This window comes from Augochlora pura, chromosome 3, assembly GCF_028453695.1.
Source record: "Augochlora pura isolate Apur16 chromosome 3, APUR_v2.2.1, whole genome shotgun sequence".
Classification (NCBI taxonomy): Eukaryota; Metazoa; Arthropoda; class Insecta; order Hymenoptera; family Halictidae; genus Augochlora; species Augochlora pura.
This window is the reverse complement of record NC_135774.1, coordinates 16979022-17006788: the sequence shown is the minus strand read 5'-3', so window position 1 is coordinate 17006788 and position 27767 is coordinate 16979022. Positions and strand designations below refer to the sequence as shown.

At 34.7% G+C, this 27767-nt stretch overlaps 2 protein-coding genes across 2 annotated transcripts in view; one reads left to right on the top strand and one right to left on the bottom strand.

Moving 5' to 3' along the window:
• Positions 1 to 25076, bottom strand: part of LOC144478911 (tachykinin-like peptides receptor 99D) — a 131164-nt gene extending 106088 nt beyond the window's left edge. Inside the window, exon 1 of the mRNA XM_078197284.1 lies at positions 24991 to 25076. The gene's annotated coding sequence lies outside the window, so the exon portion shown is untranslated. The remainder of the gene's footprint in view (positions 1 to 24990) is intronic.
• Positions 1 to 27767, top strand: part of LOC144478913 (uncharacterized) — a 43857-nt gene that overhangs the window by 7722 nt on the left and 8368 nt on the right. The gene's annotated exons all lie outside the window — the stretch shown is intronic.

The following is a 27767-nucleotide window of genomic DNA, read 5'->3' as shown; positions in this document are numbered from 1 at the left end:
CACTTCGCATTCGGCGTGCACACGAGACAGTTTACAATGTAAATTTATAATACATTTCTTAACTATTAAATTATATTTATATATTACGTGTGTTCGTATATTCCATTACGACCAAGATCCTGCTATCATTAAAAAAGTCATATTAACGAAACGAATAAAAATGTTATGAACATCCATTTAAATAGTAAGTTAAATGTTTTCACAAAAACGTTTTACATTATCGAACTAAAAGTCTGACACGTAATAAGATTAATCGCAATTGCATTTATTGTGCATTTAGATGGAACAATAATAATTCGGTTCATTACAGACTCATACTTATGACACAGTGAGGATCATGGAAATTTTTAGCACGAAGAACAGTGCAGACGTGAGTTTACATGCTGTATAATTTTACTTTGTTCGTTTGACATTAATTGACCTATTTTCGGTGTTTTATACCGTTCAGTCTAATTACGTGAGTTTGCATGCTGTGTAATTTTACTCTGTTCGTTTGACATTAATTGACCTGTTTTCGAGGTTTTATACTATTCAGACTAACTACTCTAATTCAATAGCCTAACTCTCCTAGATTATACCAAAAATTACGGTATAGGAACAGGGAAGTGTGATCTAATTCTAGCCGAAAGGCTACATGCATTTCGAGACCCGTAACCTAATCTAATCGGTAGCGTACCAACTTCTGGAAAAGGGTCACTGGTGGATCGGGCACGAAATACGCGAATAAAGGGCTACACTGATCCAGCAACATCTAGACAGTGTTTAGTAACAGTGGAGTGTGGATCTTCATGCAGAATATTAATGTTCTAAATTGATTATATGAGATGGAAGCCGAAATTCCGTTTCTATACAAATGATTTAAGCGAGCTGGAAATATCGACGTTCTTAAATTCTTGAATCTCCTCGTTTAGTTTATTATAAACTTGTGAAACATTAAATTTGAAATGGAAACCTTTTCTTAGATAGCTACGTTTTTAATAATTCGTTCTCAAAAAAAAATCAAGTAAAAGATTCTGCGACTACGCTTCACTCATTCTTGCTTCACAATTTACTTAACAAATTGCGAATCATTTTTACTATTATATTGTAATATAATATGACATAATATATTTCAAAAAGAACGAAATTGCTTAACAGTATCTTAAACGACAAATATAAGTGAATTTTTACTCTAAACAACGTATGGTGTATTTATGTGGACTTTTCAATTTGTGTTAAAGTTATGTCAAACTTATTTATTTATTTTACAATTTATCGACACGAAAGATAATGTGCTATTTATTTTCGTAATGATCCGCAGCATGGTAATATTGAACAGATCTTAACAAGAGCTAATGGAATAACTGATTTTTGTACCATTGTCTGTAAATGATACGATAAAACGTCGATTATCCGAACTGTTAATATTTGAATTATGTATATTTAAACGCATTATATATCTATACAGATCAATCTAAGGGAATCTACCCAGAAGAATATTTAACTTGACACTTTGATGATACAATTTTTCTATTATTCAAATAGAATAATATGTAATTCATTAGCTGGAATAATCGAGACTGTACTGTGTGGGTTAAAATAATGAGTATTAAATAAACGGCAAAGATAGCCACGCTCGTAAGCTTGATGTTTTTAAAACCAATATTCTTAAAAATACAACTCTATAAAAAGAGACGTATTTTACAGTATCCACCTGTCCTTCCATCTGAAACTAATGGGCACAGGAGATGAGAAAATGTTATTCAGTATTTTTTTCCAAATTGAGCTGTTACGATAATCGTAGCTAATCTGAAGTATTTTTCCATGAAATCTCATTTTACTTTAGTCTTGTATTACAGAGTAGGAACTGCAGAGGAAATATTAGATAAAATGCGTACAGTACGGTATAATTTTACAATTTTTCACCCTCAAACTGTTTTCTTCTTATTTGTACTACACATTTTCCGTAAGGAAACATATTTTCACAATAGGTAAAGAAATGCTTCCTGCATTAATTTAAAGGTTTCTTACACGAAAGGTGTTGGAATAATAGTTTGTAATTCGCGCCAAACCAGAATTATGTATAAACATTTAGCGAGCGGTTGCGCCGTTTTTGTTTCTCATTAGATGTTTCTCCTCGATATGTTTGATCGCATCGTTCGTTACGTTGCACAAACACGTCGCATTATATAATTGAATACAATACGTTATTTCACATTCGGCCAAATATATATATATAATCACGCATCAACTCTAATAAAGGGGACCAAAAATGATATTAAATCTCGTTAATTTACCCGTTTTCTTGCTATTCAAGATTTTGCAGATGCCATAAATGCATAAGCATTCGCAATCTAATAATAATTTATCATTCAGTTCGTAAACACTATCCTTTAATTAAAACATACAATTACTTTTATGAAACTGTATTAAAAATTGTCGTCATTAATTGCAAGATACAGGAACTAAATAAATATTTATTTATTTCTTTAACAATTTTAATGAGTGGACTGTGATATAGTAATGTAATATTTTCAGATTGTTTAGACGGTTCGTTATTAACAATGCACTCATACCAGCATTGTTTAATCCAAAAATTTTCTGTCACTTTCAGGCATGGTTTAGATGATCGATTCTGCTTATATCTTTCTAACTAATTCTCCAACAGAAGACAATACGTAAAATAAATTAAGTATAATCCGACAACGATTAATAATCTAATTGCGATCTGTTAGCATGGACAAACGTTGCGGAGGATCCATCACTCAAAAGCTCATGCGTCAATACTGCGGGCAGCGCATACATCACGAGAACAATATTACATATTAAAATTCCACAACCGCAAACAATTTTCGACCGTATCTCGTAATCGTTGATACCCCTGCAAATTCTTACCAACAAGGAGAAAATCGCAATCGTGGAATCATTGATTTCGATCAAACTATTTCCGACGGATCCACAGCAAAAATTAGTCGACCCATGTTTTGCCGTTTTCCACAGTACTCATTATTTATGAAGATATTTTACATTTAATTTTTGCTAAATTTTGCTTGACTAATCTGCGAACTCTATAACAAAAATTCGTAGATCAAAGGTAAAACAATAAAACATCCAAAATTATTTGGAAACGAAAGAAATATCCACATAGCCCCTACGTCTTACAAATAATACACACAATTTTTATTTTTAAATACGTAGATCGAATGCAAAACGTTAGAAGCTTTCGCTGCTGTATAATGTTCAACTCGTCCGTATTATTAGGAAAAGAAACAGATGTCTGCCTAAACTACGTCTGTGACCTGTAATGAATTCACGCAACCTTAATTTCACAAACAACTTCGCAATCTAATTACGAGTATCGGCGAAAAACCACAAAAATATGGATCGGCTGTATTTTCGCTCTGGATCCGTCGGAAAATGGTTTCGCCAAAATCGATGACCCGATGCGACTGCGACCTCACCTTGGAAGTACGCGAGCTTCAATTATGCGTGTTCGACCGCGAACACGCGTTCTGCTTTTTTTCCCCGCAACAGGAGTAAATCACCTTTTTGCGAAACGCGTGTTGCGCAGCAGGCGCACCGAACGCTCTCAAAATAACGTTTCGCCGTCACAGAGGTTTTGCAAGATAAATCCTGAGTAAAACAACAACCGCAAAAGAGAGATTGCCGCATTCGATCGCGCTTCAATGAATCTTTATACTTAACGATGCCGCGGCGTTCGGCGCTCCCAAAGAGAAGCAATCTCGACTCGTTTGTACGGCTAAACGGTCTACATTCGGCGAAAGATAACGCGCGATCTGAGAAATTACGCCGGTTCTCGGAGCTCGATTTTTCAACAATGTTGCTTTCGCTATCCTAAACTCTGCAGCCCACATTATTGGCTTCTCTACAACTTTAAACTTTCAATTTGTAATTTAAAGTTATAGGTCTGTGCAACTTCCGCGTGGAAATAGTTCACTGCGCGTCGGCATGCCGCGTTATCGTATCGAGTTTCTAATGATGCGTATCAAAATTGGTTCAGACACATAAATTCGACGAAATTAGACGGTATATAAGGTGATCGAGTTGTTGCAGTTTCCATAGCGCGGCTACCGCAATAATGCACTTAAATGTTGATAAATATCCTTAAAATAATTTTCTATCGTAATAATAATGACAATAATAATAATAACAGTAATAATAATACATATAATAATAATAATAATAATAGTAAAACATCTATTTTATATAGTCATCGTTAAAACGAGAAAGAAGAAAACCATAGTATAGATGGAACATTATTTATGTTGTTTACTAACTAAGATAATGAGCATGAATTTTGCGTGGATGCGCGTAACGCATCGCGTTTTAATAACGTTGTTATTATATCGATAAATGTACATTATTAAGTTTCATTAATTTGATACTCATGGATGATGTTTCGAACAGCGAGAAACTAAAACTTTCATGAATGCAAGATTTTACATTCACGGTTTGCAGTATACGTTAAAAAGTTGATTAATACCAGCTAAAGTTTTTAGAGAAAAAAGACACAAAACATTTCTCTATTTGTACGTTTTTTTTTCGTAATTCAACAAGTAATTTTAATATATAAGTTCAATTTAATATATTTAATATAATTTACTATATAATTTAATAAATAATTAATTTACGTTCTATATGTAAATTACATTTAAAAGTTTGTAAAATTATCTGCCAACCATGTATTTACTTTACATAGGATTACAAAATTAATTACGTATATTTTCACCATTTTTAACAGTTTAATATTCACATGATTCGATTCAACATCGCAATAGTTTAGTTAGCACATCCAAGCTGATATATGTATACACATATGTACGCCTCGTTAACAAATTCCCAAGTGATTACTCAATCTCTTTGCCACTCACTGCATCATATTTTTACTGTATCGCGACAGTAGGCAAAAATTTGCATCGCAGGCGCAGTAAATAAAGCTCTGGATAAACAACGACTAACGTCAAAAAAAAAGAACACATAATCCTTTGCAATATTCCCAGTCCACGAAGAAGAAGCAAATAAAAAGAGCTGAAGTATTCACAGTTTACAGACGAAAAGAAAATAAAAGTCTTCGCATTTTTACGATTATGGCTTCGCCATTTCTCTACGGTCATATGTACTAACTTCACATAAAATCTCGAGCATCCGTCGACGTTTCTTTTTCCGAAAGAATTCTCGTTCATCGATCATCGAAGAAACGATCAAATGTTATTGTGCGGTAGTGTATTAGTAATGGATCATCGATACCGTGTCGTAACAATATATCGCTGTCGAGGGGGTTCGATGTAACGAGTTCGAATTCTTGCAATTCTCTTGCATTTATTTCATCGAATTAAGGCCATTTAAAAAAAATTCTTTGAAAATAACTGATAGAATTACAATGTACAAGAGTGTCATTACATTACATTACATCAATAATTTTGACTTTTACCATAGCTTTTAGGTTATGATAATGAAACTTTTGCTTCTTTAAACTTATTTGAATCTTCATCGATCGCAGTAACAACTATATCCTTGTCTTTTCTTGATATTTAATTAATAAAATGTATAAATATTCGCAAGATATATTCTACCTTCAGAGAAGAAACTACGGAGAAATTTAAAACATAATTTTCGAGAAACATAATCGAGAGTATGTTTGAGTAAGTATGTGAGAAACCCAAAAGATGATGAAGTGTATTTATTTTTTGGAATATGCGCCACTGAAAGAATTTAAATTTCACTATACTTTATACATTATTTGATGACTCGATAAATATTACTTTTGGGCGAAGAAGTGAAAAAGCATTATTTTTTGTTATTCTAACCAATTGGGATTTTTACAAAAATTGTTCCTTAGTAAGCCAGAGTCAGTCCAGCATCTCGAATCAATTGAAGCCATTCGATCCAATCAGAAAAAGTTATACCGTCTTAAAACGTATCCGGGGACTGTTAAACCCGCTGTGAATACTATAGTTTCTCTCCGATCAGTTTCGAGAATGGCAAGCATCGGCAAGAAAGTTGTTCTCTTCGTTTCCGTTGCATGTACAACGCGCGGTCGACGGTTCTCTTTTGCGAACCACGAACGTCCGCAAATGATTCCCGAATCTGCGCGTGACGTCTTCCCCAATCACCGACCCGACTGTCAAGGGGTGAATTCTGGAGACCCGGTTTAACCGCTCGATGCACCCCAATATTTCAAACCGACCCGGAATTTGTGTGTGACAACTGAGTTATGGCTATCCCAGGGATCTTCGCAGGCTCCATCGTTGAACGGCGATGTAACACCGCGAATCTCTGTTCCGAGGTATATACCTGTTCCGTGCTGTCGCGTTTACGGCACGTGTATACATACCGGAAAAATTATTTATAGCTGCGGAAAAACGAGCCGTTTTTACCGTCGCGATAGCCTCCTCGTACTGTGCGACCATACAAAGGCGCGTTGATTTTATCCGAGCTACTGGTCCCACGGCGAACGGTCACCGTTTTCGCTGTTTTTCCTGTCCCGCGACCCACGTGAAAACTCGTTAATATTTCCGACGGCCGTGGAACGAAACTTCGCGATTTCAGGATTCTGTTTTTTTAATCACGCCACGGCATACGGAATAGCGAGAATTTCGAGAAAGCAGTAGATTAACCCCTTGCACTGCGACTCTTTTCGTGCCGCGTTTGATTAGCACTTATTTGTTCTTAATATTTTTCGTAATAGGACCAAACAATTTTGGCTTCTTCTGTTATTTTTATTTACTTTCATTTATAAACTTTGAGAACAGAAGAATTAATTTCGATTTCGATTTAAGAGAAATTAATAATATTAATATTTGGTAGATCTTGCATAAAATCTTTGTCACGAGTCTGACTCGTTATTATAGTGCAAGGGGTTAAACGAGACGCACGCCGAAAGCTTTCGGTTCAAAGGGCCCAAGCAAGGACACGTATTTGTGGAACGCCTCGAAGGCTCGAGGGAATTTGAGCTATTGCTCGCCGATTTGTTTACGAATCGCAACGCCCCCGAATTCGATCTCGAGATGAAAGACGCTTTTACCGGGGCGGAGGTTTTTCTGGAACGTCCATTAGACACAACTATGTTGCGTCAGTTCCAGGGAAGATACACGCTAATGAATTCCCAAGGTCGCCACCAAGATCTCTGGATTGATGAACTTGTTTGGACGATCGTTTTATTTTTACTGAACAGTTTGGTAATGCGCGGACCATCTTCCTGGGCGAGCTCTTTTTTCACTCGTTCGCGAAGGTCACGTTTGCTTTATTCATATTTCTCACATTTATACACGTTCCTACATGAATATAGGAATTTTATACAAGAATTTAGGAATTTTATATAAGAAGCAATCGTAATGTAAATGCAGATTATTAATTATTGTCAGCTGTTGAAATCTTTTTGGAAAGTGTGTAAAATTATTGCAATAATATTGTATATACTCGATTTTCTCTATATTTAATTTGAATACAAAACTTTCAGCAAGTACAGTGGTACAGTAAAGTTTTCGTACACCTTTTAAAACTTAATAACGGTTTTAAAATTGAACACTTTAAATTTTTTAGATATTGACAGAAATTTTTTAGATATTAGCTTTTTTAAATATTGTTATTACTTGGAAAGACAAAATAAAAAACTCGTTTTTTAATTTTGTTATTTGACTCTATAACTAAAATTTAAAAAATACCTTTCATAAATCTCGGAAAATAATGTGCGTCCCGAAAATTTTATCAAAATCTACGTTGACGATGTTATGAGTTACAACAAATTAAAAATGTAAAAACCACAGTATTGTCGCGATTTAGACCAAAAATTGTAAAAAAATCTTAACATACAATTTAGTATAACATAATAACACACAATTAGAGAATAAGTAAAAAATTAAAAATATTATTTACGCTAATTCTATACTATAACGATCGCCATAATGACTACGATAGTCATTTAAAGTGCAACGTTTACTATACTCTTTCAAGTTGCCGAAAACAAAAGACTCCAGGAAAAACATATTTCACGTTCAACGTCTACCCGTAGTCTCTTAGTTAAACAATCGAATTAATGATTAAGAACTTACCGCGATGTACTATGTGCAAAGAGTATATACATGTTCATCGAGAGCGGTACCGTGTCTACCGTAGAAGCTGAAACTTGCACGTATTACTAAACTTTTCGGTAATTCAACAATGGAAAAGACTTTGGCTGGAGAATGAATTACCACCGACAAAAGTGTATTCAATTACCCGCGAAATAATACCTTTACCTATATTTACTTAACGGTGATACCGACTCGACAATAACTTCGTAACAGTGTCCGACATGAGACTGTAACGTACTTTAATTTGCTTGTCCTTAAGTCTAAAGTAGTTAGAAAACAATCAAGGATTTAATTAGCAGTGTGTATGCTCCGTCAACTTGTTCGCCAGCTAAATATTTACAGTGATGTCCAAGCATATTAAAAGTCAGAAACACGGAATTCTCCTTTATCTTCAAAGTTTCAGAAATTAGTGGAATCCACTTACATCTTTAAACCTCTTAATAGTTTTAGGAGCCGGTAGGAAGCCTGTACCAAGCACGGTGGTCCAGCCAGCAAGTGACACTTGAAATTAAATAATTCCTGCGCCGAAGTTATACATTATTAGCAATATTTTGCTTCATACTAATTTCTGAGGCACAATTAACTCTGCTCTGCTCTTTCGATGTATTCACATGTTCATGGTTAGGTACCATTAGGAATATATAATGTTTTCCCACAATTAACCGTTCGGCCGAGATAAAAATGCACACGTGTACCGTAAAAGTCACAGAGATCTATACGCAACCGAATAAAGAGCATAAGAGTAGCGATTCGGAAGAAGGAGAAAAGTTCGCGAACGGATTGAGAGGATTTAAAGCGAGAGTAGCTCTTCGAGTTTGCTCTTGAAAGTAAAACCGATCGATGGATACACGCTCGAAAGGCACCGCAAGAATTCTTAGTTTCCGATAGACTTCGTTTCCATACTCGAGAGTATTAATTGCTCGTCGGTATCCATCCACGGACGAACACGGGCACGAGAGCCGCTGTCGAAGATTATTCTCGCGCAGATACGCGGCGTAACATTTCAAGTCTTGGGGTACCATCCCCGAGAAACCCAGCTATCCGCGTAATTCTATGCACCGCGTTGCGATATTGCAGACAAGAGTTACCCATATTTCACTCGGATAATAAGATTTATTGCTCTGTTGGAAGTATGTGTGTATCTAATAACTAGACTGCGGATGTTCATGCAAATATAAAGTTTCATGGGCTATTTCGCGAGAACTCGAATAGAAAAAATATTATCTTAGCCATGAGATTATCCATGAGATTTTGAATGAGATGGGCACCTCGTTGGAATATTTTCAACATTTTTTTCGGGTTCAATGAAATAAAATGAAACACTTTTGAGTAAAACTTTTATCGAATGTTTTCATTCCACTCGATTGATTCGTTTTTGCCATTAGCAAAATTATTTTTTACCTCCAGAAATATTTTATATGCCGGAGCTCTTTGTGTTATGATACTTCATTGATTTGAATGCCCTTTTAATTTCTATACAAAGACTCAATATAATAATAAAAGTAATAATAATTGGATAATAATAAAAATGAAAGCTGATTACAATGCGCATAACCTTATTTCTTATAAGATTATACTGTTGTGTTACATCTGGTGCAGAGTAATCGATTAGCCAATCAAATCTCTGTTGTAATAGTATACATGGGAAACGTTACCATCAATGATAGCAACAAATTAAATGACAAAACTCGTCGTATATAAAGATAAAAGTAATACTGAAATTAATTAGGCACTAATTCAAGTTTCATCCTCAACTATTGAGAAAACTTAAATTTTTTAATAATTTATACAGGCTTTTACATACACTTAATTATTATTTTAAAAATATCTTTAACACTAACCGTATTATTGCCAGTTAAATGACCGATTCGACAATTTTTATTCTACAATTATTAAAATTATAATCCACCGGAAACCATTCAATAAATTTTTTCATCCAAACATATATTAATATAAGAATTGAGAAAAATCTAAACAAATTCAATACTGCAATTTGTATAAAATATAAATATAAATTTGTATTTATATTTTATATCATATTTGATTAATTAAATTCAGCACGTATTAACCACTTGCCGTACTTTGACGAGTCTGACTCGTGATTATAATTTCTAACAATAAACTGTTAAGTATGAATGTTATTTCGTCTTTTTAAGTCGAAATAAAATTCTGTCTTTTTGCCACTAATATTTAAGCGCTGAAGTAACTGCAAGCACACTATAAATATTAATTTTATTTCTCCTCTCAGAAATTATTCCAATCGAAAATTATTTAATCATTGTAACTGCGAAGATAAAAGTACTGCAAGGGGTTAAGTTTAACCATTCGTATGTGGCATTACCTCAATTAATTACCAACTGAATTATTATAAGGTGATGACCATTTGAGCAAGATTACTGAAGATTAGAAGCTAGCTTGCAATAACAAGAATTATCAAGATCGACGAAGAGAATGACAATGTCATAGTACATTGAACCGGATGCTACCCCTAGGGCACAAATGCTAGCTGTATAAAAGCATGGAAAAGGGACTGAAGGACGGAAATATGATGAGACGAGATAACCAATGAAGGAATCGAAAGGAAGAGAAAATGAGAGAAAGTGACAAAGTCATAAAGAGAGAGAGAGATAGTGGAGGGGTTGGTGAGGGTCTGGTTGGTAAATATAGTTCGAGGACAGTCGACTGGCTCGAGACCTTGGAAGAAAACATTAGAGATAGAAGATATTGCGGAAGAAGTTAGGGGAAGTCACGAAATGGAAAAATCTGAAAGGATGAGGAGAAAATATAATGTGAGTTACGGAAGGTCTACAAATGTGAATCGAAATTTAGCAGTTTTGAAGCTAAAATACCGAATTTGTATAATAGACATCGATGTTTTATTGTTCATTATAAATAGATTGCGAAAAGATGAGTAGAGACATAATTTAAAACAATGAAGATGGTAAAAGAAACTGAGAATGTGATGTATTAGACCTTTGCAGTCGACGCCATTTTAATTCAAAATCCAAAATAGCTTTTTCAACCTATAAGATTTCTATTATGTATATTTTATACATATATATATTTTTTAATTGATTAATTATAATACATACACGCAATGAAATTGATTTTTACATTTTCAACAGTTTTTTAAACATAAACTTGTAATGTTAAAATTATCTTAAAACGAACTGTAACAATTTTTAATGGCGCCTTAGAGTCATCACTAATGTAACTAACTTGTAATCGGTTCTTATGTTTTGCAACTGGTACAAACAATTATTTTGCGTAACGATTCGCAGTCTAATTATGGAAACGTTCATTCTTGTACCATTGCATCATTGATTTTTCTATCATTGTATTCAGTTAAAGAGTTCAAAATTACGTAGAACTACGTGTTCCGTCGCGAAAGTGTTGACTGTAAAATCAAATAGTGCAATTCCCTGTCGAAATTCGACGAAACAACCAGCCTTTGTCGAATGCAGATTCGCCGCCTCACGGAACTAAATTTCTATTCAATTCCGCATGAATCTCAGCCAGTCCTACCTGTCCATAAATAGGTGCACGCGTGGCGCACCAACACATATGATCAACACCCGAAGCGTACTTCACCTGGTACCAAGTGCACGATGCGGCATGGTCCTGGATTCGTTTAGATAGCGAGATTTACTACCATCCGACACCTGAACTTCCGCGCATCCAGCTGTCTCGACATCCCCCGGTTAGACTACTCGTGTACCCTCCAACCCTTTCGAGCATTCGTTCGTTCCCCTAACCGCGCTACCCGATCACCGATCACCCAGGACACGAAAACCCTTTCACGTGTTCCTTTCTTACCTCGGTCATCCGGGCCGCCGCTGGATTTACAACCCGGCCGCTGAAGTCTGCGTAGACCGCAACTGTTTGAAATACTGCGACGAGAAACAGCGACTTTGACAATTTTGTTTACCATTGAATTATTCAGACTCTATTCCGCGCTATGAGACAGTGCACGGGGGCCATTTAAATGGGAACCGGTTACATGTCGCCGTTATTTATGATCCTGTGGCACGAGTCCTCGAGTTGTACTATTCAGTTTAGTTACAAGTAATATCTATGCATGCGAGATGTTCTCTTGTACGAGATGTGTTCTTTATTCGAAACTCACCCCTAAATAACACCCCATGTAAATTATGTAAATAAAAGATAGTACATGGCTAATAACATTGAAAAATTGTTGAAAGTTTACATAGGAATGTTAACATATTGTCTGTTAACGCGTTATCTGTTTGTTGGATAGGCGAAGATGAATAATGGTTTGTTGATAGATTGTTCAATAACCGTGAGAATTTGTAATCTGTAAATAATAGATGGTATCTATCAACGTTTTGTAAATTTATTATTTAAGAGAACATATTTTGGCACTCAGTAATGTAAAATAATTTGTACTCAATGTTCTTTTTGGTTTCCTTGAAGTCCTGCTGTATTTTGTAATTTTCGTAAACGGATGCTTTTTAAGGCGTTTTCCTTTTTAGATTGCAACTAATTTCTTGGTATTCACAGTTATGCGCATAAGTTATGGATTCTAATTAAATAAAAATGTGGAAACATTAGACAAACTACGGTACTTCCGACTTGCTGAAATGATTCAAGGAAAAGTACATATTTACTTTATATCTCTTCTAAAAAATGAAATTAGAAGATATTTATTTCACATAAAGATCTGTAGTGTAGTTATACCTTTCGAATCGAACGGACAACTGTCACACCAATTGTAGATTGCGGTGCATTAGAACGTGGAATTGGCGGGATTCCAAATCGTGTTAACCCTTTTATTCCGTAATCGTCGAACCGGCTATTCGAACATAATTACACCTACGTCTGTTACGAACTGCTTGTTATTATTAGATTAAATAAACCGGATTTGCATGAATTATGATTATTCTGTGATTGATCGTCGTGCACCGCGTATTTTAGTTTCCACCGCGTGTAGAAATCAAAGGAATTTGCGGCGCTTGATAAGGTTGATCGATCAAATGAGAATTACCCGCGGAACAATTTTTCTTCCGGTTAGTACGTTCGTCATAACTGCGCGTAAGAAAGATGATCGATGGAAGAACGAATCTAATCTTAATGGAACGATGCTCGTAACGAGGGATAAAAACCGCCTCGCGTAGGGGGGGGGGGGGGCACATTCTAATTTCACGCGATCCCCCATCTTATCGGACACCCGGAACATTTATGAAACGTTGAATTCAGCCGAGATATATTCGTCCCGGTGAATAGACACTACATTCCGATCCGTATCGTTCGTAATTTTTCGTGGACGTATCTCGCGCATCTTTCGTAATTTATGTCTGAAGCGTTTCTCTGGCTAATACGAATTACCGATTAAATCATTTTAATCGCTATTGTTCCCGTTATTACTTCCAATTTAGCGCCATTAAATTGGAAGAACCGTCCGGGGGGAAGTAACAAAACGTTTCAGTTATCATGGCGCCTTTAGCTGTGTAATGAAGCAGCTCCCTTTATTATGGAGCACCAAGTTAATCGATCGTTTTGGTAAGCCACAATAATTGTGCAGGAAATTGATAATAGTAATATATCATTTGTTCTATCGTCGATCAGCCGCGGTCAATTAATTTCGTGATTTGGCTAACGCGTAAATGGGAGTACACTGCTAGGCAAAAGTTCCCGTTCTAGGTATTCTATACCTGGAATACTCAAGTATAAAATATTTATACCTGGAATACTCAAGTATATAATATTTTTACCTGGAATACTCAAGTATATAATATTTACCTAAGAGTAATATTTACTCAATTATATAAGATTTACCTAAATTGATTGACTGTGGCTATTAAGCAACCTTATTGTTCGGATGACATCGGATATTTAACATTCGGTAAATTATCATATCGCTATTATCATATGTGCCTCTATCTAATTTATTGTCATTCGTTTGCACAAACGAACACTGCTATCAATGCAATGCGGTTTTTAACATAGTGATTTGCAGAGAGCTTCTATAATTACAATATTCTAGTTAAAACTATTTGAAACCACATTAATCAAAAATTTCCATAATTAAGATAATAGTGTATAATAGATAACAATAGATAATACTAATCAATAGACTCCAGATATTTATGCAAAATAAAAATTGGCAACGATACAATAATGTTAACGAATTATCTTCAATTTTTTTACTATTTTGCATTTGATCTACCCATTTTTATTGTAACTGCAGAAAATCTGCAGACTTACGATCAAACTATCTGTAACTACATTCGTTACAAATACTGCATCGATTGCACAAGATTATAATGGCTGGCGGCTTATTATGAAAATATGTAAAAATATATGATAAGAAATATAACAATCTTAATGATTTCAAACGATTTGTCAGAAGTTCAAAGATTCAATTGACAATAACAATGATAAACTATGAATTGCGTAGACTCTCTTACAGACACTTCATAAGTGGCGAACCTTCTGAACCTTCCTGACCCTTGAATTGGTAGTCTAGTGTGACAAAGGGACATGGTAGACTTAAAATTGATCAGTTGTTTACATAACAACGTAATCCTACCGTGCCAAGAATTCTCGGGATGTAGGCGCTCGGAACGACAACAAGAAAAAATGCTCTCTAACATAAAGGCATCGCGACATCCCTTTGATATTCTAGAGTCCCCCGAGACATACAAGGCATTTTTTACTTTTATGACGGATAGACTTCAATCAGATTACCCTTTTGCATACTGTTATTCACTGCTTCTATGCATTTTTCTCGGAGACGTTCATAGCTCGCGTAGCCCGCGTCTTTTTCCTTATAACCTTCGTATGCATTCGTACTTGCATTATTAATGCGTTCGCTAACAGTATAATATATAGAATAAATAACTAATGGTAACCGTTTAAATAGTTTTTTTCAATTCCAATGATGTAAAAAAATATTTTATATGCTGTCCAGTGTAAACAAATTCCTTACTTAAAATATAGATTTAAATAAGATGTAGAATATAATATTGAAATATAAAATACATTATTAAATTATAAATCTCAAATATAAAATACAGTATTAAAATATAAATTTGAAATATAAAATATAGTAATAAAATATAAATCTGAAATATAAAATACAAAATTAAAAATTAAAAATATTTATAGTGATTAACAGAATTATTACAACAAAACTAATGTTGCTAGAGTGATATTTCTAGGTCGCAATTTAGCGCAGCTAGACTATTATTTAATCATCAATTTGCTTAATTAATTACACTTTGTTGATTAAAGTTATATGAGTTGTATTTTAATTTCATAAAGAATAACAGACGCTAGGATGAATAAAGGACAAGGATGAATAATAAACGTTAAGAATAGCCATAAAATTGTTATTACATCTTTTTATAGCGCTCTGTATACATTGGAATAGTTTATAAAGAAAAGAAGCGTTCGCTTAATTTGAAATTGTATAAACATCCGCAATTTAGCAATAATAATGGAAGTAAACCCCCGGAAGTCGGATGTGCGGATGGTTCGCGATACTGTTTGACTAACTTGTTCAATTGTTGCTCATGCAAATATTCTCCATTATCCGTGGATATAATCTACTTAATCCTATGAACACGAGTTATGAAAGAGTGGCAACGAAAAAAGGCAAAAAAATTGTATGGTACGCGCGATATTGAGTGAAAAATATTTTGTTGTTGTCCGAAATACCTCTTTTTACACCTGGAAAGACTGACACAAAGGCGAGAGTTTTAAATTGAAATTGTTATTGGATTTCTATGTTTGACCGGGCACTCGTAGTTTCGATTAGAATTACACCGATCTCTATGTTCACTTCAAACTTTATTTCAGTGAAGCATCTTCGTGAGATGAAATTTTTTCTTAAAGGAGGGTAGCAAAGACTCTGAGAGCTTTACTTCTGTGCAACGGACATTTCTGACAATCGCGATTTTCCGAAGAACTTGAAAATTTGGACAAACGAATGATTAAATTCTGAATTTTTATGCATTTTCATTAAATACAAGCGCAAGGAATGGAATAAAATGAAGGGATGAAATTTCGTGATGCTCTTATTTCGGTCCTTATAATTTACAGCATGGGAATTTCCTTGTAGAAATTACAACCTCCTGCTACATTTAATATCTGTACTAATTTTACGTTGAAGCTGGATTTACACCGCTTTGTACGTCAAATAAACTCGCGGAGTGAAGTATGTAATTGCAAAGCAGATGAGACGAATAAAAAATTAGAACGCAATTTCGAAACGTTCTGTAAAGTTTCAATTTGATAGCAATATTTTACCCATTCGGCGAGATCAACTTTCCGCTCGTCCCGAGATTTAATGCTGTTCGTAATCAAATTAAAATAACTTGTTTAATGTAGGGGAGTACAGTTGTTGGAATGATGCTTCCGGTGGAGTTCGAATGGGATGCGAAACTTTTTTTATACCGGCGGTTTACGCTGTACAGTATTTTAATCTTATGGCGGCAACATCTGCGAACAATCTACCCTCTGTGCAGTTCAGGGATTAAAGAACAATAAGTTTTAATTTATCGGAAGCGACAGCTTAACGTTTATAACATGTGCCACAGAAATTAAGCTTACCTAAGCGCTGCGAACAGACACCCAATAAATCTTTTTCTGGTCGATACCAAAAGTGTCCGCTCAAAGAATACCTTCGGCATTGATTGTTTAATAATCATATTATCGATTTTATGCATTTATGACAAAAATGGGTAAACAAGATCAAAGACAATAAATATATTTAAAAAACCCAAGGACCGCTTAAATGAAGAACTGATAAATTAATTTATGAACTAGCTTAGATAATTAAAGAAAGGAAGAAAATTCGAAGGAAGAAAATTGGCGAATTTTATTTTGCATAAAAATTCGCAATTTACTAAGAAACATAATAAATGTAACCAAGTGGAAGATCATGAAATAAATAGAATTAGAGCAGTAATAATAAGAGTAAACTGAACCAAATTCTGACATTATTTAATTTAACTCGCAAAGGTATGGACATGAAAAAGCATTTAATGGATTGTAATAAAAATTGTAACTTATACTAAGATAATTATAGTTTATATTATATTATGGTGTAATTTATATTCATTAATAGCTGAATTGCGGTCTTTACTGACTGAAAAATTAGTTAATTACGCTTAGCATCGTTTACGATTGTATTTATCAATTTATCTCAGCATATTGTTCAAAGTACCCTTTTTAGATATGTTCGTTGTAAATTTGAATTAGTTGCCAGAAACTTGATATTCAAATAACAAGTTTCAATCTTTGAGTTCAACTAGACCGCCTTTACATTTTTTATTAGACAGTTCCTGACATTATAAAAACCATTTCATAGAAAACGATTAAATAAATTTATGAAGCAACACACATCACTCATTCTTCGGACTCGGAAGGTTTAGTATTTGTGTAGCTTTCATCTAAAAGTTACGACGTACTAAAAGAGTCAAATTACTTTTTAATTTACTAGTTTAATTTTGTAAAAAATAGTAACACTGTAATTTAAATATAATTTAATTATTTGATAATATACATTTAAAAAATATATATGTAATATTAAACATTATTATTATTAAATATAATTAAATATAATTTAAATTGTAGTGTCCGAAACCGGTGTAAGTGTTTGGAAACCTAGCTGCTTTCAGGATGACAAAGAACTTGAAGAAACACGTCTTGATGTGACACGTCTCTTTCTATTGCATGCTCCCGAGTTATCTATTATTTGACGGTCGAGCCTATTCGGTTTAATGCCCTTCCATTTGTCAGCCTTTGGCCCTGCTGCCTTTCCAGCGCGGGGCGGGTTCGTCGGAAAAGACCTTGGTCAGAATATTTTTTAACTGGCGCGATTGAGGCGATACGTTTAAAAGCTATCGATCAAGAATGATATATTTATTTCCACTCGTGGACGGGAAATCCGAGAGGTGTAATGAATCGGTGACATTTTAGACATGTCCATTTTTCCGTGCCACGGGTTACGAATCGGTCGATCCCGATCGTTAAATACAAACGTTCATCAAAAGAATTCGGTATGGACGGTCTTCGACCACAATTCGTTGGCGTAGACGATACAGGCTTAGTATATTTAGATTACATGCCGTATATTTAGATCAATTCGATGAGAATTACACAGCGAAATCGTCGAGTGAATGAACTATTAACAGCGATCGTTTCCCTCCCGATCGTGTGTGTCTTCGAACCAACATTACCCAGATCACACGTTTTAATAGCTGTTATCAATTTCCAAACGAACAGTGCTATTTCAGTCGGCTTCATTTAATTCGGGATAATTATCTACCGCTTGAAATATGAAACAATACGGGCAGCATTTAACGGAAAACAGAAACGGAATGCAGCTGTCATGGAAGAAACAAAGCGTTGTGAAACGAAAAAATTTCATCAGGAATCGCGTTTGTGTTTTTTTGTGCAATATTTACAAGATCGTGAAAATCTCTGTAGAACTGTTAGAAAGTTTCTTCGGATCTCGGAAGAAATATTTTCTGCGTTTGTTCAATCATTTTCCATACCGTAAGATGTTTACGAAACGTGTTTTCAATGCAAAAGAAATTTTCATTAAAATGCCAGTAATTGCATTAGTAACTATTGTTTTAGCTCTATACGAAATAATTAATATGATTTTTAAATTGTATTGGAAAATCATAAAGCACACATCAGAATTTAAAAGTATGTTGAAGAATTGAGAAGTAGCGAAAAGAAATTACTCGATACTCCAACTGGGATTCTTTTACAATTCTGCGAAGTTTAGGGAATATTGGATTTTTTAAGTTCTCGAAGTTCGATCGTAAGAAACTATCAAAAGTAAACGTATCATGATTAATCGTAGTTAGACTGCAGATTTTATACATTTATTACGAAAACAAACGAGTCAAATATACGAAACTGTTTAGTATGATATTGGAGATACGTAGGAAGAATTAAAAAATACTGTAAAATTATGTGTAATGTATTGTAATTATTTGAAGCGGAAATATGTTTTATTTTAACTTATGCTTCTTACTATTAACGTCGATCTTTGTTTTATATGATTAAGAAAACGTAAGCTTGCTTTTCCCCTTTCTACACGTAACGTAATTCTATAAATTGAATCTTTTATTTTTCAAACCATTCTATTATTTCAGACAGGTGCAATTAAAAGTGTGTACTATTAAATGTATCATGAAACGATTAAAACGGAAATGCACAGCCCTCTACAAAAGTATTAGAACACTTTCAGAAAATATGAAAATCCGATATGAAATTATTATAATTTTCTAAATTTATGTCAAAGCTAATTATATCAAACTGTAACAAATACATACATATATTTTTCATTGTAATACAAGTAACGTTCATTTTATAATGCGTTTATTTTATAAAAGAAAATTAAATTTTCTTTTCGTAGATATATCCATTCCGTCCTTTAATTAGTTCTTGGACTAATTTCGGCAGCCATTTTATTAATTTTTCTAATGTTCTTTTGCTCTATGCATTTAGTACTGTGAGTATATTAGGTATATATTATTATATTAGCATAGTATATTAGGAATGCGTTCCATACCGAGCGAAAAATATAAAATGTACTTTGGAGAGCATAACTATCAAATTTTATTTATAAAATAACGAATTGCGTTCAAGAACAGAGACGAAGATCATCGAAGTATGCGAACTACTTATTGTTAGCTTCAACGAATTTATCGACCATTGATTGTTTCCTCTAAGCAACCACGATCCAAGTTTTCACTCGAGTGATTCAAACACGAGAATCCTTTTCTCTTCGATATTTTCTCACATCGTTCGCAATCCACTCATTTCAAACACTGACGATTATTACAGAAACGAACCTCAAACTGAAAGCAAATAGACACGCTTTTTCTCGTATCACGGAATATTCCTTTTTATGAGTGTTAACGACATCTGCCTCCGCAATGAACGAACACCGTTAACTTCGTTAAATTCTAATTTGTTAATGGTATGCGATACACTGTACGCATTTTTAGTATTTCTCATACGTTTTCCGTAATGGAAATTCACACGTTTCATTATTCATGATCGTTTGTGTTGTAATGTGAATTTTTTAAAAATATAACATTATAAATGAGATTTATTGGCTTAATGGATAACAAGTAATAAGTATTATCACAGGATCTTCTCTGTAATTATTTCTAAACCAAAAAAGTTTTCATCCCCCCCCCCCCCCGGATTAAGAACGTGTAGAAAAAGAAACGTTTTATATATAAATTGATGATCTCTATTACTCAATATACATTTACCTATATTTATTATTATATCTGTATTATTATAGTTATATTATACAGTTATTATATTTAGCTATATAACTAAATATAATGTTATGTATATAAACTTTTCTTTTTCTAAACATTTTTAATCCGGGGAGACATCTACCCTAAAATTAATTTCTTTAGAATGTTCACTTACGAAACAAACAATCTATCGATATAATGTGTGAAGATAAAATTAGTAATTCTAGAATCCTTTGTGCAATTATTTCGAAAGGAAAAACTAATAGAGGCGAAATGATTTTCTTTGAAATATTCAATTATAAATGAAACACATTTCGTCGATTTAGAATGTGAATAGAAAATTACTTTTTTCTTGTGAATATTTTGTACAATATCTCCGAGGAATCTGTAAGAAATTAACAATCGTAATGACGCGTTCTAATACCCAAGGATCAATTTCATGCTAATTTCAGTGTCTTGAGACGGGAACGTGCAGGCTTGTCAATAATATATATTTCCCATCGTCGAGATAATTTAACTGAAAACTCCGGATGTTAAACGTTATCGCGTCGGCGGGATTCACACGAAATTTAATCCCGACAAAATTGAATACGTTATTAAATACTTGTAACCGTGGTAGTTGCGCAGTTCGCGTTCATAAATTTCCTAATTACGGGAGCTGCGGCCGTAACTGTCAAAATTCGTAGCCCGTCGCACAGTGTCAATTTCCATTACAGGTTCGGGGATCCCGTATACGACTTTTCTCAAATGCAGTGATTTCCACCTATGGCCCCGCGGCTGCGAGAACCAAAGCAATTCGGCTGGCCGTATTTATTTCCATAGATTATCGAAAGGTCATGGAATATATCAGCAGTCCGTTATAGAAAATTCGACAATTAAACCTCGTACGATGAGTGCCAATTTTATCAAGGCCTGTTTTCGTGCTGTATCGTTTCCTTACGGAAATAATATAAAATATAATATTATTCCTTCTTTCGTCACTTAAATGTACATTCTTTTTTAAATTCGTAATAACAGCTTGCAATTTAGGCGATTAGGTTTCACGATGGTAATCGACTCCAGTGAGGTAATACAGCTGATCTTCAGAGTACAGCGAGTTAAATAAGAGCTTGTTACTCCAATAAATCTTTTTGCAAACGGGAAATAGTGTTAAATGTATACACGATAGTATGACGAAATTCCAGTAACACTGGAGTATCTTTAACGCGGCCACCGTCGTATACAAAGGTACCTCAGAAAATCAATCTGCTGCAACGAGTGTCCGAGAAGTATGGAGACAGAGAAGTTTGAGTGACTGAACTATGTCTAAAAAAAGCTCGATCATTTCGCCTTAACGCTAAACCTACCAAACATTAAAATCGACTGGTGCACATTACTCTATAAAAGTAGGAAAATCCAATTTATTTAGATTTTGTAAAGTTTTTATTATTGCAGCTGCTGGAATAATGTACTTTATTCGAACCATTTCCCACAAACGTGTCTTCGTAATTTTTATAATAGTAAAAACTGTGATAGGTTCAGTTTTAAATAATAATTTCAGAAGAACTTGTTACATTATATTAATCTAAATTATTCACTGTATTATGGATGAGGTTATTGCAGTTTTCGAACGATGCTTTATAAGATTCTTAACTATTAGTGTTCGGTATTAAACGAGCTATTATAAAACTCCCGGCAGTTAAAGTGACAAAAATTCAGCCGGGTAAACTGCAAATCCTTTCATAATGTACGAAATACGTTCAAGCTTATATGATAAGATCGTTACAGTTATCAATCGAAGTAGATCAAGTAGTACTCAACGCATTGTTCTAAATGAACTGAACCAGGAAAGTGCGATGCTTGTAACTCTATTCTCTCGGCAAAGCAATGATTTAATTGCACGGTACACGAGAGATGTCCACGTTTCGCAATTCGACGCGATCGAAAATTGCGATAAATGATCAGAATTTATCGACACATTTCCATAATATTTTCATAAACATATGACGTAAAAGTTTATGTCGGATAACTAGACCGAGGATTATCGTGTAAAATAAAATTCGCTGAACGTTGACACGAGTCGAGCTGAAGTAGAAAATCTTTTTGTTACAAACTGTAGTAAACCATTTTATTACAATTCGTAGTAAACGATTTTATCTAAAATGTAAAGGTTGTATCGAAAACAATATCAAACGATATATTAAACTCCATTTCTTATCTATTCGTGCATTCGTGGATGCAACTTTAAATGCATCAACTAAAATCGAAATCTTCTCTTTAAGAATTTTACAACCGTTTATGTATTACGATTATAGACAGTGGGTCGTAATGTATTTATGCCACCTGCAGAATTTTAAATTCAAGAAAGTGTATAAATTAACGAAGTCTGATAAAATTTTGATTTTATTTTTACAATGAATAATCTCCCATTCAGTGAAGATAACATTTTTTCGCCCAAACTTTTTTAATGCCGACGTATGAAAATGGAAATTTTCGTATTTTCCGATTGTTGAACCGCAGAGTTATGCAATTATGACGAAAATCACTGTACGAACGCTGTTACAATATTCTCATCACCGCGTTGAATTCATTCAGAGAAAAAATTAGTATTCATCGAATCTCTGTTTCTCTGAATTGATGCAAACAGTTTTTATGTTGCATAAAAATCAATAATCGAATTATTAGACCACTAATTTTATGCGCTTGTGAGAAAAATCATTGCGCAAATTATACGACACGGTGAAAACACTAGACAAGCGAGAAATTGATTTTTATCACAACTTTTTTAATCAATACAAACATTTTCATGTTGTACCAACATTAAATGTCAGTTCATAAATTCGTGCGGTTTTAATTTCGATTTAAGCCTCCTCGCATAATAATTGCCTAACAGTTACGTCTTACTGTACGACTGAATTCTTAAAGAAGTGATTCATTTTTTGACAGATAATGAGATGTCAAGTTAACCAGAACGAACATTCACGATTTAATCGTACAGTTAATTTTTGTTAACTTGACCCTCCATAAATTACAACAAATTATTCACTTTATTACTCATTCGGAACGAGCAACTCGACAATCCACTAACAGAAGAAAACCAAAGCTATCGAATAATAGCTGTTAATGAATTATTATGCCAGAAATTGCAATCGATGTTAAAACCGCACGAACTTAAGGGCCAAATTCCGATCCATTCCGGAATACATAAATCTGTAGAAGCTCGCAAGAATATTAGCAATCTCGAGTAGTTTCGTAAATATATTCTCGGCAGCGGATACAACACGTTTTCTGAAACATAGCTGATAAGCTGGAGAGCTTTCTCCCCGGTTCTTTTACGGTTAGTAGGGACGCGGGCAGCACTGTTTCTCCCAAAAGAAAAGAATAGCGAACACGAGGCTACAAGAATGAGATTCAATGAAACAAAAAGCTTGGCAACGAGCGATTCACAATTGCGACGAAGCATCCGCTGCGCCCTGGTGCCGACCCCGCTGCATTTTCGCGAATCATATTGTACCGTTCCCGTGTAATCGAGGATGACACAGCTTCGGAATTTACCAAAAGATTTTAGCGATCGAATAAACGGGACCCACGTACATAACACGTGCGTCTACCGCCGGTTCACATACATATTTGATTAATAATTCCGGATGCGCCACTATTTCGCGTTGCCGTTTCTATCAGCGTCCGCCGAAAATCCCGTTCGATCGTACACCGGAAACGCAACGAATATTCACCCGCGACGGAAACACTTCCGCGAAAAGTCCGGTTTTCTTCGGCAACGTTCGACCGTCTCGAATAGAGTTCCGCAACCCCATGGAATTTAATCGGTATCCGGCAACGCGGCGAGAGATTCTGGAGATGCCGATATGCAGCGGTATTAAACGAATCCCAACGGTGAGCAGTTTTATCGGAGTTAATTACCGGATCGGGGCGAATTTCCACTGCGAAACGCTCAGTTTCGTAAACAGGAATCCTATCGAGTCCTTTTTCGTCGAATTCCCCGCGCAATTGTCCTGCTTAATTCGCTCTGCAGCCAGAAACTATTGCGGACCAGCAAATGCATACGTTGCCGATTCCGCACTTCGAGACCGGCACGGAAAATTCGACGACAGTTTCGGTTTTAAAGGGGCTGGAGGCGCGCGCGATTTTTCATCGCATTGTCATGAAACACTGGTGAGAAATGCTGCTCATCTTTTAGACACATCGATTTCGTTGCACGATAATCGTTTGGTACATCGTCCAAGAGAATCATTCTCGACATAATAATGAAACTTCGTTAGCCTCCGCGTTTGCCTTCGATACATCCCTCAACTGTATCGAATGAAAATGGTATTTGACAAGCCACCGTCAGAATATTTGATGACAGTGGCGGTGACAGTTGCCACCGCAAATATTCGTGACACCGCGGCAGGACGAAAACGTCTCGCTATCATAAATTTGATTCGCGAGCGTAACCGATAACCAACGGTCGTTATAAAACCGGCACGGTACAAGGTGAGATAGAAAATCCGGTCATCACCGTCGCCGTTTTGACGGAAATGCGAGAGCATATTCGCGCAGCCTGCGCGCACCTTTTTCCCAAAGCGATGATCATACCCTTATATTATTCAATATACGGGGTTCGATGTTTTTTCTTTCCGGCGCTCGATCGAAACGGTATTCAAAATAAAAAAAAAACTCACCGAAATTGGAAGGAAAGCGGAGCAGGTCCGTACGAAACTATTCTCGCGTGTCGGAGCACCGTCGGAAATGTTGCACAAGAATCAAGGGTTGCACGATCGGAACGGGACGCGCGCTTCCACGATACTGGTTCCCGTCTCGCAGCACTCGCATCGCGATGCTTGAACGCAGAGCGCGTACTCGAGACGCCGACCTATCCTAGCCTATCGGGCAGCACGGCCCACGTTTCACGTTTCACCATCGACATCCAGTCGTATTCGGGGGTCGCACACGCGTGTTGCCCCAGAATCTTGCATTTCTCTGCCCTTTTGCACGCGTTGCTTAGCCCCTTTTAGGTCGAGATATCATCGACACCCCCAGGCAGCACTCCCGCTACAACGACCAGGGGTAAATGCAACCCCTGACACAAAGTATTGGAACACCTTTTAAAAAGCAATAACTTTTTAAGGGGGTATTCTCTAGTGCGAATTGCGTGAGTTTTTAGCTTTGTTAAAGAAATTTTCCTAAAAACAATTTTATTGTACCTTTCACAGTCAAATTGACAAGGTTTATTTGTACGTGTTTGAACGATATTTTAAAATTTTTTGGAATTAAAAAAGATTAAAATTAGTGGCACTGCGTCCTCTCAGATATGGTCGCTTTCGACACTTTACCAACCGGTATCCAATAAATCGGCTTTTTACCCCTATCGGTAGCCCACAGGCTACTTCACAGAATCGCGGTTGTCATGGCAACCAATAAATTTGTTATCTATTATTCAGCTAAAAGCGTTAAATTGTCCTACTGTAAGCTTCTATATTAATATCTAATTTTCTAAATATTCGATACCTTCCGCGATTAATAAACTGGAAATAGAAACTAAAATTTATTATTAAGTTACCGTATGCTCCAATATTTCCATCAAACTGCTTCCACATTTAAATGTTATTATCCTCAATTTTCTGAAAAATCTATTTCGTACCTTCCATAAATTGGTGGAATTGAAATGTGACATTAATATTTACGAATGGCACAGTGAAATATAAGAGAATAATGTTAGCATAAATTCTTTAATTTTTATGTAATTGAATAGAATTAAACTTCCTTTCAATAAGTTTAGGAAATCAAAAGAAAGTCAGAAGATATTCAAGATTTTTATTCTTGATAAAAAGTAAATATTGTTAAAATGATGTGTAGGGTATTTATGGAAATCTGTCCATTATTCGTTAAAATAAGTACCTCAAGATATCAGAACCTCTATATATCCTAATATTTTTATTCCTTTAACAATCCCAAATTCTCCTACACTAATTTCCTGCGCTGGCTATTAATAATAAAGGAGGTTAATTTCCTGCAGAATGAATTTAAACTTCAAATGTAACTCGAACGCAAAATTGCTTTCGTTTGCAAAAGATTATGATATCGTATGCGCGGGGTAGAAATAATTTAGCAATCTGTTTTTGCCTAATTACTATTATTAAACATTGTATATAATCGTGCGCGTACAAGTGCCTTCCTATTGTTAACAATAGTGCATACCGACAACGATATTCTATTTATATGCGTTTCTATTATATCAATTTCTGGACGAAGAATTTCCTACGATATGTGCAATTTAGTTAATCAAAGCAATCATCCGGAATGCAGAAGATTTCATATATAATTTGTACGCAGGGTGTTTCAAAAGTCATTCGCCATCTGTAAATTTAAGTGCTAAGGAAAAAGTTACTTTAAATAACCTGAGGAATCCAACATTTCCCAATTACGAATCATTTTTGGACACCTTGTATACATTTTGATGAACATAACATATACTTATTGTACATAAATATGCATATATATCAGCACTGTAGTTGATATCTGTATCTGTATGTATCTGTATATAGTTGATGACTGTAGTTGAATTCTATAAATAAAGATATAGATCGTTGATCTTTGCTAAACGGTTTGTATTGTTCACTCTGCCGCTTGCAAAGATAAAATTGTGTTGTAGAATAGTTTATGAAAATGTCAGACTCAAAGAGATCACGAACTTAATAAACTGGTATTAAAATAGCTTTTGAGTGTGAGAACCGAGGCTTAGTTGCTCATGCGTTTGCTCAATTTGAACAACAATAAAGTTAACACCTGGAGGCACAATATCGACGTGTTTGAATTATTAATGAAACACATATATAACAATTATAATCAACTGGGTCGCTACTCATAATGCTAATTAATTAATGAACTAATTAATCGATTATTTAATTTTAAATCTTCGTAGACTTAGTGCAAATAACAACATAAATGTCTATACTTTCATGACAAAATTATGATTAAACTGTAAATTTGTATGTAAAATAAAAATTATTTGCATCAATTACAAATAACAGAAACCAAGTAACAACATGTTTCTTTCTAAAATGATCTTAATAGATTGAAAATAATACATCGATGTTTTAAAGTGCTTTTAATTATTACGCTATTTTAAATTATAACTATCCAATTTTACCATAAATGCATATAATGCTTACTCATGATCGGTAGCGACTTCTAGTTGCAAACAGTCAGTCCCATAAGTATTCGTACCCTCATTGTTTTTGAGAGAAATTTGTTGAAATCAAGGGGCGCATGTAAGATTTTGCAATAAACTTTTTATTACCAATGAACACATGTACAAAGTTTATTTGTACCAAATTATAACAAAAATAATTAACTAATAACAAAAATATATTGATTTTACTCCTCATAGTACGTAATAACAGTCCACGAAGGTATTCGTACCAGTGTAAATTTTGTCAAAAAATCGCATATTAGAGTA